Raw genomic sequence first — 11,855 nt, 5'->3', positions numbered from 1 at the left:
TATATTTGTAAGTGCCTTTTTGTGTTATATATTATGTATACACACACCCACACACACTTATAACTGACTTTTGTGTATGTATTATAATAAATGTATATTAAAAAAATTATTAAAACAGGTTTGAAATCTCTAGCGCTAGAGCGGAGATTACAGACCTGTTTTAATTTTAGTTTTTTTAATATTTTAATTCCATTACAAGGATATTCTATATTCATTTTTTTAATATATAAATACACACACACACATATAAGTGAATTTTTGTGTATGTTATACATATACAATGTATACACACACATATAAAAGTGTCTTGTGTTGTTTCATCTGTAATTACATTTTCAAAGTTATTAATTGTTTTAATTTTCAAAAGATGTAGATGTAGCTTCCTTGCATGTGGAAGCTGAAGACAGAAAATTTACCTGTTTTATTGTTTTTGTTTAATGAAAATTTTGAATAGGAATCTTGAATTGGTGACACTCAATCACTACATTAATATTATTGTTTCATGACAATGTTACAATATGTTGATTTAATTGATATGTGATTCTCATTACATATATAATTCCTATTCAAACTTTTATTCTGTTGTTTGAGATAAGTTTGATGGATTTTGATAGCTAGATGCCTTGCCCTTAATTGGCAATTTTTGTTGTTTAAAGATGTTCATGTGCATGTATTATTAGTTGTTATTGTTAACTTTTTTGTTTGTTTTTTCAGACTTACATTATGTTAGGTGTACCTACATCATTTTTCAGGAAGAATATCTAGAGCTGCTGCAGGGTAAAATTGAGGACTACCTTCAAATCACATATAAATGTACAGTATATATGTCTATTAAACTATGACTATGAAATATTTTAAACTTTTGTATAAATTAATATATGTGTTTTTAAGTATCACAGAAGTAAATGTTTTGAAGTTTTGAACTTTCAACTTTTCACATTCATTAATGAAAACCTTTTTGTGAAATGATAGTGTATAACATTCAGATTTAAACTTAAAATAGAATGAGAAAATGTGGTTAAAAATTAATGATCTCTTGCATATGTATGGTATGCTAACATATCATATTTACTTTATTTTCATTAGATGTTATCAATATTTTCAGATAGTCATGACATATCCTAGTGGGCCAAGGACACAATTAGTAAAGAATGAAATGCATAAACAGCTTTGTAAAGCTATATTTAAATCAGAAAATGTTGAACTGTCAGTGACAAAGTTATTGGCGAAGACCAACCCAGATGAAGTGGTAGATGCCGCATCAGAGATTATAGCAGAAGAATCTAAAGAATTATGTAAAAGAACATCTGGATCTGTTCTACAGTTGAAAGACCATAACAATCTTCTGCACTTTTCATGGGACAAACTGCATGAGGAACTAGACAAATGTTTTGAAAATTGTCAGGTCTACAGTAAGTGATATCCCAGTTTCACCCAGAGAAAAAAAATTCATGAATGTTCTTCATGCTGTAGCTTCAGGTCTTCATGGTCGCAGCTTAGAGATGTCAGGACTCCATTACTGCATAGCATTTGTGCTTATTCACGGTGGATGCACATTGAGGGTAAGATACTGAATTGATTTATGCAAAACAAGATGGCAGACAGGCAGCCATTTTGAATTTTGTCTAAATTACTGCAAAAATAAATCTTTTTGCATATACCAGTACAAAATATGCTATAAGAAGATGTCAGAAATTAGTAACAGCTTCACATGTAATTCATCTCATAAAAATTAAAAGGTAATGACTCAGCAAAATATGAATAAAAAATGCATGATTTTTAATTTTTAGGATATTGACAGAATTGCAAAAATTGGATTGTGTGTTTCATCAAGTTCTGTGCGCAAGAAACTTGTTTCGTGGAAAGATACATTGGATGAAGAGGTTCTGAAGCTTCGTATTGAATGGGAAAACGGTGGACGGAATAAATATCAGCTTGTAGGTGATAACAGAGATAAAAACATTGTACCATCTTTCAGGTGAGTCTGTGTATTTGAAACAAATATGAGTAAAATTTAATTTTAATTTAGAATGTTAACTTCTGTTAATGGTCAATCTGATTAAAATCAGCGTGTTGGTATAATAAATATGATAAACTTGCAAACCTACTTATGTCAATTACTATAAGATATATGTAATGTAGCTATTTCATTTATTTCTGGTCTGCACATTATAAACTGTTTTGTTTAGTTTTGTTTTATTATATTAACATCCTATGAACAGCCAGGGTGATAAAACTTTATAAATAGAGTTTTAATTTATCTTTACTTGTTCTTTCAGAACATCTCAGCAGAAGACCATATCACTACACCTTTTCAATACAATAGTTGTAGTTGATAGGGTTATACCTGCTGAAAGACAATCTGAGGATACAGACACAAAGATTGAGGTTGAAAAGTTCGTTCCTTCAGTAGAAGAACAAAGTTTACTGATGGATGAGCTCATCTTTATTGTTGCGTCCTCTGTAATACAGAATTTATCACAGATGAAAACAATTTATGGGAAGATCTATCCGAAACATCTGGCCCACCAATTCAGTGACCGAGCAGGAGAAAAAACAAAGCAGGTGCTAATTTATTATTTCTGTATATTTGTACATGTATTAACCATAAAGCGTGTTTCACTATTTAAAAAAAAATTAAAACTTTGCCATCCATATCTTGCAGAACACAAAAGCCAGTGTTCTTTGGTAGAGCTTTGATATTTCATTTAAAATATTCATCTTTACATAGGAGATTAAAACCAAGAAATTTGATTTATGCGTTTTCTTATCCATCTCGGACAGTGGTGTTCGACAAAATGTATTTCAGGAATTATTTGTTTTAATTATATTGAAATGTACCACAAATTTATTCGAAACATGGTGGTGATATAGGTTTTCTGTCCATACAAAGTAATGTATCAGTTAGTATATATTCAACAAAATATGTATTGGCTTAAAAATCCATCTTAATTGTTTTGGTTTCACATTTTATTCATATAATGAATGTAATTTCTTGTGTTATTTTCAGTACTCTCTCGGGCTATCAGACTGCAATGAAAACAAAACTGCGGAAGTTATCAAGCTGTTGAAGGAATTTCAAACCAAATATGTTCCGTTTAAGAATGAAGATATATTGGAACCAGTTTTCTTTGGAGGTAAGCTAAACAAAAAGTTTTACATATTAACATTGAGTATATCTTACGTAACTAAGAAATCAGATAGTATCAATGTAAACCAGGTTATAGTGTTAAATGCAAGGATTTTCATGAAAGAGGGGCTACATTATCCATTGATAAGCCTGATTACATTCAATGAGATCATGTATGCTGCAAAGGTATGAGAGATGTTTTCATGTAGATGTATTCTTTTTTTCAGGTGACCGATTAACTGATGAAAGAATACAAGCAGGCCAACAAGCTATGCTAAATAGTGATACCCGGACTGGTCGACTGGAAGGCTTCATATCTAAAATAGAGGATTTCCATAGACTGATGAACTTTTTGAGGTACATATATACAATCTGATTAAAATCTACACTGAAATAGATTATGTATTTTTAACATAAATTGTCTTATTTAAAGCTTATATGTGGTGATATGATGGCAACATGTTTTACATTTCATGTTATCATGTATCAAATTTTGTTTATACCAGTTGAAATAAATGTCTTGTATTGCCCTACCATCATCAGATCAAGATGTCGGGCTAGTCAATTCACCTGTCATCTGTGGTCTGTCGTCCATTCTTAAAAAAATCTTGTTTCTGCTCTTTCTCAGAGAGAACTCAAATTTCATAGGATCCTTTTGGTCTATAGTGTTACATATTGCACTTTAAGACTGATCACAAAAACAAAATGGCCGACAGACGGCCATCTTGGATTTCAACAATTTAAGTCTTTTATGTAGACTTAACATACTTTTCCCTATTTATTAAATGTTTCGGAAACCTCAAACAGGACATGGTAAGTTCAAATCCTATGTTTGTCAAATTCATGCACTACTTAATGCACTACTTTCCCTTTTTTAGGCTATTGCAAGACTGACTTACAGCACTGAGTCTGGGAGTGATCAAGGCACAATGTACTATTTTCGCAATAGATTGAATGCCAGAAATGTGAAAAGTGATGTCAGAAATCATTACAGAGCGTACAAACTTTTATACTACACAGTGCTTGATGCTTTGTGTTGTGTTATGTTCCTGAATGAATTTGGTAGTTCAAATTTCGAAGAACCTATTCCACTTCCAGAGGACTTCAATAACTCAACACCTGAATTTAAAATAGGCTGGCTGAACGGAATTTGCAGAAGCTTGTTGAAGAAACATTTTTTCAATAATGGGGAGGATTTGATGGAAAAACTTCGAGAAGTGCTCAGTGATCCTGACCATCCAGAAAACTATTGGATATCAAACATGGAGGATGGGAGAGTGAAATGTCATTTCTGTGAAAAGACATATGCTTATGTGGGATCATTAAAGGTGCACGAAGAAGTCAAACACAACGCAAAGGTTCCACCAGTGAAAAAGCCAAAACCAAACAAGGACAATGATGAAATTGAAAGTTACTGTAATCTGTTGTTTAAACTGACTTTGTTGCACAAAAATTTGGACTCGGCTGTGGATATGGCAGATGGATATCGTTCCGTTCGCTCCGCGAAATATGAACTTCCCATTTACAATCTTACAAACAAAACCAAATATGGTATTGGATCTGTCCATCTCATTGCCTTAACAGAAGGCATTTTACCTGATGACCAATGAATTCGGCTTATAGCAAACCGATGCATAAATTTACAGGGAGGAGCAAACAACAATATGGCGTTAGATGAATATGTTGAACTTTTGAACCGTGATAGTAAAGTCACTTGTTCTGGATTCCAGACAAAAGACAGCATTTTAGCTCGGTCAAAGGAATTTCCAATACTAATGAACTTTGTGAAGCACTACGATTCGGTATGTGATGTTTCACAACGTAAAGGCTTCCATCACTTGCCATCTTATTGTGAGGATGTGAAGAAGTGTTTCATGGATAAATAGATCTTGATGCATTGAAACACATCAGTGGTAGAAAGATGAAGTGCAGAGTGTTTTCTTCTGACAAGAATATTTTTGACAAATGTTTTCAAGGACTTGGAACCTTCATTTACAGGCACAAACCCCTCCATGCATATCATAGATTAAGGAATAACAGGGTTTAATGAAGCAGACGAAAGACTTCGGTTTCCTGTTCAAGTACATCTATGTGCTGTGTCGTAGTGATAAGGATTTGGTTTAGTATTGTTGTAGATCTTATCAACATCTAAGGTCATTTTAAGATTGGTTCTCAGTCACATTTTACGTTTTTAAATGGCTAGTGCTGAATAGTGTATGTACTCCCTTTTTAAGCAATGGGCTTGATTTTGAAATGATATTGTTGGACATTGATTCTACTATTTTGACTTTTCAAGTCTTTGCAACTTTGAAATACATGCTGTAAGTGTAAGTAGTTGTTCAGGTCAAGTTTTCATTTATGGTAACAGGAATGAAAAGAAGTTTGTAACAAGAATGATTCTTTCTATAAAATGAATCTTCATTGCTCTAGTTTGATGTCATCTAATTATACTATGATATTGAAATAAGTAATAATCAGAGGCAAATTAAAGCAACAGAAATACTTTATCTGTATGACTTTGAAAATGTTTAGAATTAAAACCAGGTAACACGAATGGCATTTGGTAACAGAAATGACAAAGTAGCAACAAAAAATATTCAAACTGATATGAATTGATGCAAGTTGTAAATTATGATTGCACATTTTTTTAAGAAATTTCCTCTTCATTTAAATCCTGTAAAGAGAAATGTCAGAATGTTTAGATTGTTTTCATACAATTTGAAATTGTACCAGGAATGACATACATGTATGTAGCTTTGTCATTGATTCCTGTTACAGTACTTGCTTTATTTGTAACTTCACTAAGTTAATATTTAACAAATGATAAGTTTCAGTTTGCTAAAATATTCTGATATTTCTTGTACTTCAATAAAGTCTCAGAATCGTTAATCTTGCCTTTGTGTGTATCTAAATGAAATGTGGTTAAAGCTATGTGTAGTAGTTACCGGTACTAGTATAATGAGGGGCCACGGTGGCCGAGTGGTAAAGATTTCCCAACATATTACCACAAGCCCTCCATCTCTGGGATGCAGGTTAGAATCCCATGTGTGGCAGGTACTTATCGCTGATCGGTGGTTTTTCTCCGGGTACTCCGGCTTTCCTCCACCTACTAACCTGGCATGTCCTAACATGACCCTGAGCTGGCAGTTAATTATATAATAGGACGTTAAACTAATAAAACAAAACCATACTAGTATAATGAAGTTTTGTAATACTGACAACCTTGCTGTACATACGGGACAATAGCTTGTCATACCCTCCATTTAAAAGACTCCTGATGATGTTAATAGTGTTCATAGGAAATACCATCCTCGGTACTCCAGGGGTTACTATTAATTGTGTTATAACAATCCCTGGTTTGAATGCGAGATAGTCCAGTGGTAGATACAAAGACAACAATAGAAACTCCTGGAGTATCGGGGATGAGAGGATATTGGTTGTGCGTGTGTGAAATAATTTGAAAACGATTTTCAGTAAAACAGCTACTTTAGTATGAACGGTTTTATTAAATGGAATACGAATACTTCAACGACTTTCCAATAATTCATCCTCAAAGTCTGACACATGCACATCTGGAACTGCTTCACTCTCGGACATTTCCGATTCGTCACTTCCATCAGAGACAAAATGAAAAAGTGTTTCAATGTGTGTTCTTGCACATGTTTCACATGAACAAATACTGTTGCATAAATCACAACAAGAATGGTCCCTTTCTTTTTTGGCTAGGTCTGACAGCTCTGCAGTGGACAGGAATGGTGTCAACATTGTAGCACGTCTGCAGTCAGAATCAGCACTTTTCGTGTAAACAGCTTTGACATCACTGTCTACTCCACGTAAATGGTATGAGTTATGGAGAAGCATGGCGGTAGCATTTTTTCCATCTCGTCCCACTCGGCCTATCTCTTGCACGAGGTCAACTATGGACTTTGGACAACCATATAATACAACATTATAAAAGTTTTTTATGTCAATGCCCATACCTAGGGCATTAGTTGCTACAACTATTTTCAAGTCACTGTTTGGGTTTTTCAGGGAATCCATGATTCTTGACTTGCTAACATCCTCTGTTTCTGAGTGAAACATGTCAATACACTTGCAGTCTGGTATTTCCTGTAGTATATAAGTGTATATATTGGCTGCATCTTTTATTGACATGCAATAAATCAAAGTTTTTGGGAAAAGTCCATCTTGTAGTCCATTAACAACCCATGACATTGCCATTTCAGTATTGTTGGCAACTTTATTCACCACTATTTTTATGTTTTCCCTGTTCGGTGAAATTCTAATGTCAACAAGATTGTCTGAATTCAAGTTTAGAATTTTTTTCACTCGGTTTGAAATTTTCTGGGTACATGTCGCACTTAAAGCTAAAACTGATGCTCGTGGATGCAGTGATCTAAGTTCGCCTATACATGAAAACCATTTTCTGAATGCTTTTTTAGAGTCTCCTTCATCTTCTCCCCTGAAATTTAAAAACATTATTGTTAGTAATTTGTGACATATGTTCTAATATTACCTTTCTTTGTTAATAGTATTTATTTAGTATCTAGAATGAGTAATAACACTAATCAGATTAGGGTCACTTGTCAATTAGTTATTGCTTGATGGTTCGTTATAGACTTTTAATCAACAGTGGTTGAACATTGACAAGGTTTTATGTCTGTGTTTTAATATCAGTGTTGGACTAGACTACACTGTCTTTTAGTATTATATTAAAGATGCTCCACCTCTGACAAATGGTATTTTTTTCACTATCAAAAACAGGAGCAGACGATTTTTGTATTTTTCTTCAGTTACAAAAGTTACTTATTTTACATCATTACCACCATTGAAAAGTTTGAGCTTCTAATTTTACTTCAAGTTAAAAATATGAAAAATAATTAATTGCATCCCGAAAAAATTCCGTGGCACTATATCTTATATAGAATGAAGTAATGATTGCGCATGCACCAAAGGCGAAATGAATTATTTCATGTTATTTTTTGTGTTAATTAGGCATATATGTACACGATTAAACACCAATTATTGATCAAATGATAAATATCATATTATGCTCTGTCGGCGGTGGAGCATCTTTAAATAGAATTATTATGTACTAACCAAGTCGCAATTGTGTGAAATTCATCAACGACAATGGTCGAAACTTCAAACTGCTACAGTGCAACTCTCCATTTCTGATCACCAACTAATGTCTCTGGTGAAGCAAATAAAAAATCAAAAGATCCACTTTCAATGTCTTCGTCAGTTTGAGAACAACCTCCTGTAAATTGAAAACAAACTAAATGGAAACACACGTTGTGCTGTTTTGTTTATCGTAACGATCGGCCGTTAAATTATTAATGAAACATTCACGTTCCAACGTAAACAATTTTTTTAAAATTTTCAGAACTTGGCATGATGTTTATCAAACATCGATGATCGATACATTTCATGTATATTTGTACATATTTAACAAATGATTTACCTTTATATATTGCTTTGATGCCAGGGATTTTGCTCAAACGATCACATTGATCCTGCATTAGAGCTGTCAATGGCGAACTAACAACAACTTTCATTCCATCGTCAACTCCCCATCTCTCTTTTCGTGGGTATCAACATTTGGTACGGAAGGGGCTTCCCAAATCCCGTGGGAAGAACGACCATACAATCTTTCTTGGCTAATAAGGCATCTAATATTTGCCTTTGTTCGGGTTTTATCGTTTCAATTTGAAAATGTGTGGCCAACACGCTTTCGATCGCTTCGTCTGCACTCATATTCGCCATTTTGACAGAAGACCCGAACCGCGCTTTGAAAGACGAATTCTGATTGGTCGATATTTTAATGATATTCTTAGTTTCGAAGGTCGCGCGGACGGTGACCTCGATGGGCTACTGTCAGATGTTTGTAGCGGAGCACGTAATAGGACGTTAATTAATCAAACAAACAAATTATCTGCCAAGGTCATGAACGTTGTCATTTGGAGATTCAACACCATTATCTGATATATTATCTATAAGGTGTTGTTTTAAAGTTGTATTTCTGTTATTTTTCACTGTAACGATATATTGCTTAAACATCTGATATTTGAACATGCACATGTAACTTATTGATTAAGCTCCCCAAAAGAATATGTCGGCCTATAAGAGCGCCGAAATATAGGGATAATATATTCCTAGTTTTGAATACAGCGCCTTCAATCACCGTTCAGTACCTTCGGCTTTTGTCGGCATTCCGAATCGTACCACGTGACTTATGTCCACACGTCCTGCATGTGGTGATCCAGGTAACTAGCGTAAGCGCACATGTGTTTGTTTACGTTTTCCTTCTGGCTAATATGAGCAAATCGTGCTGGTATATGTCCACAAAGCGAGTATTTGAAACATCTAATTCACACATTGCCGTAAATCAATATTGTGTGTTTCAAATATTGTAATGTGCAAGCATTATTTTCTTTGTAGATCCAGTCTGCTGGGGTCGACAGCATGTTTTGTTTATGAAAAAATTTGTTGACATTTGTTTTCACAACTCTCGTGTTACTTCGAGATTGTCGCGACGATGTTCGGAAGAGTTCGGAATGATTCGGCATCTTTCGAGGTTATTTTTGACGTGTACACGTTAAAAAGATTTTTTACTTCTATAATTAAAAATACTTCCAGTGCTGCAACTTTATAAAATGTGGTAAAAGTAGAAAGTTTAAACCTCGGACAGACGGGGGAAAATGTGTATAACAATTAAACAGTTTTCACCATGACAAAAAGAGCGAAAGTGATAGACCATACAACTTTAAATAAACAGCAGATTAAACGATTGATATAACAATCTTAAAATGGTCGCGAATTTCAAGTTCATCAGAATATTCTGTCGTCATAGTCGTCAAGTCATTTTTATCGATAGATCAAAACAGTAATACATCCATGTATTTAACTAAATGTGAAGGACATTGAAAGATTTAAAAAGTCGTCAAGTAGTTGTATCAATAGGTCTAAACAGTTTTAAAATCCATATAACTACAGATGTAAATGTAAAGGACTCTGTAAGGTTCAATAAAGCAGTCTTATGCAGTCGTGAAATAATCCTTCATCGAAAAACCAAGACATATAATATCGTTATAACTTAATATAAAGGGCTGTGCATGGTTCAATAAAGCAGTCTGATGCTTGTGGACATAATGTCCCGTCTTCTAACGGACTCTTTGTCTGGGAAATACAGAAAATTGTTGTATTTAATCATCTGTTATTGCATTTAAATCGTATTGAGATAATTATTTTCGCATTTTTTATCTCATAAACCGTTTGCACATCTCTTCTGCAGTAGACATCAATACCCCACCAATAAACCCATGTACACCAACCGGATTTTATTGTTGTTTATTTTAATTAGTTGTAAAATTCAGCAGAATACTATTGTCTGTAGAAACACTAATTTCAATTGACCTTTTGGATATTGATAATTTGCTTAGATATTGTGCAGATATTGCGTGCTATTGTGAATGTCAATTGAATACACATTTGGCCCTGCAGGTAGGGCGTTAGAATTGTACCTGCTGCCCCTATTGCATGATCGTAAAAGGCGACTAAATTTAGGATATCATCTTTTCTCTTCTTCCTAACTTACTTTATTTTCCTAATGCCTCCCTTGGCACCGCCTCACTTTTGGCCTGGAGTTGAGCGTTCGCCCCTGGGAGGAAGGCTCTGGGTTCTGTCCCCTGGCCGAGACACACCAAAGTCTATATAAAAGTGGTAGTTTCTGCTCCTGCTTGGCGCTCAGCATACAGGGAGTAGGACGACTGGTTCGCCCGTTGTCAGTATAATGTGACCGGGTGGAGTGTTGTTGCTTGGTGTCTTCGGCGGCATGCTTCAGTGATATAGCACTATAAAAAGAGCAACAGTTCCACTATACAAGAAGACACTACATGAATATACCGCAGTCTCCCAAAACATGCACCTCGCAGAACATACACGCAACACACATCGTACATGGGAGGCCGTCCTTACATGACCATAGCTGTTAATGGGAGGTTAAAATAATCAAACAAACTAACAAACAAAAAGTATAGTGGAACTGTTGCCCTTTTTATAGTGCTATATCACTGAAGCATGCCACCGGACACACCAAGCAACACATCCCACCCGGTCACATTATACTGACAACGGGCGAACCAGTCGATCTGATATTGGGATTGTAGAATGATAGCTTAAACGACTACTTCTTGTGAATAACTAAGAGGACTAGAGACCTGATATTGTACATGTAGCATGTTGGGGAGAAGGGCAAATGTCCCTAAATCATCTTGCCCGATAGGTCAGGGTGACCTATAGTGATCATACTTCGTGCGCCGTCGTTCATAAACTTTTCATTCAAACAACTTCTTCTCAATAACTGAAAGGCATTGATACATAATGTTAGACCTAACGTATTCTCAAATAAAGGGCTACAAAGATGTTTGTCAAATGAATGACCTTGACGTTAATTAAAGGTCACAGGGTTGAAATTGCCAAACATAAACGACTTCTTGACAAAAACTAAGACGCCTTGCAGTATGCTGGAATAAAGGGCTTCAGACAGGTCAAATGTATGAAAATCTTCAAACAGCTTTTCAATATATGAAATGTCTAAATAACTCAGATAGTGGGTCTGTAAAATTCTGCATGATTTGTTTACTTGACCTACTTTCATAGTAACATTTTTTAACTATATCAGACATCAAGAACGTCAATTGAAGAGTTCCTAGCGTGCAATATC

The 11,855-nt window shown here is 34.6% G+C and overlaps 2 pseudogenes; one reads left to right on the top strand and one right to left on the bottom strand.

The window, feature by feature from the left end:
• Positions 1-685: 685 nt before the first annotated feature.
• LOC138327255 (uncharacterized) lies at positions 686-6,006 on the top strand (annotated as a pseudogene).
• Positions 6,007-6,427: 421 nt separating this feature from the next.
• On the bottom strand, positions 6,428-8,893 carry LOC138326959 (ATP-dependent DNA helicase RecQ-like; annotated as a pseudogene).
• Between the last annotated feature and the right edge of the window lie 2,962 nt (positions 8,894-11,855).

This window comes from Argopecten irradians, chromosome 7, assembly GCF_041381155.1.
Source record: "Argopecten irradians isolate NY chromosome 7, Ai_NY, whole genome shotgun sequence".
Lineage (NCBI taxonomy): Eukaryota > Metazoa > Mollusca > Bivalvia > Pectinida > Pectinidae > Argopecten > Argopecten irradians.
Note: the sequence above shows the minus strand (reverse complement) of the source record. Positions and strands in the feature narration are given on the sequence as shown.